We start from the raw sequence: 904 nt of genomic DNA, 5'->3' as shown, positions 1-904 counted from the left end.
ATCATACTAGGATGGTAAAAGAACCTCATCTTGTTATTTTGAGAGAACCCAATTCTGAATTGATTGGTTACGTAAGACTGGACCATGAAACCGCTGAATACAAAACAACCAAATTAAATGGTTTTTTCAACGATAAAAATATATCACTGGATGCATTAATTGGAATATGCACTGACGGTGAGCCAACAAACAACACCCCACTGCCTTCTACACTTCAACGAACTTCCGTTTCGGCATTTGTTTGAAGCTTTGGATAAATCAACCAGCACTGGACCAAGATCGGCAACCGGAAAACTGAGCCGTCAAATCGAAACTTGTGAAACTCTTCCGGTAAGTTTTTGCTATCACTCATTTATTATAATTGTCAACCATTTTTAATTATTTTATTATTATATATTTTCAGGTGGTGGACGGCTTCCAGAAAATTGCGTTGCAAAATATGCCCCCTGCTCCAGAAAAAATTGAATTTTCCACCGATTCGAAGTACTTATACGACATGGCCCATGCAATTTCTAGCGGCGTGGTTCCGGTGGATCTGGCTAACATCAAACCAGGGAAAATTGTACATTCTCGGTGGCTCACCAAGGCCGCTAGATTATTGCGATTATATGTGACAACGGAAAATCCAGATGCAAATTTAAGAATTCTGTCAATGTTATTGTGGCTTGTTAACATTTTATTTTTAATATTTTTATTGAGCTTTGTACCACGATTGTTTATTAGGAAAAATTGAAAAAGCAACAAAGTCTAAGCGGTAGAAGTTATAGCACTATTTCGGAGATCACCACATCTCCTCATCAGACTTCTTTTTTCTAGACTTCAGCAGGAATCGAACCTGCGAATTCGATGTTCAAAGCCAGAAGCGTTAACCACTGAGCTATGTACATCCCGTAAACTCTTGTTG

This window comes from Rhagoletis pomonella, unplaced genomic scaffold, assembly GCF_013731165.1.
Source record: "Rhagoletis pomonella isolate Grant_MI unplaced genomic scaffold, Rhpom_1.0 Rhpom_scaffold_00517, whole genome shotgun sequence".
Taxonomy (NCBI): domain Eukaryota; kingdom Metazoa; phylum Arthropoda; class Insecta; order Diptera; family Tephritidae; genus Rhagoletis; species Rhagoletis pomonella.
The sequence above is the reverse complement of the archived record's forward strand: the minus strand, read 5'-3'. Positions refer to the sequence as shown.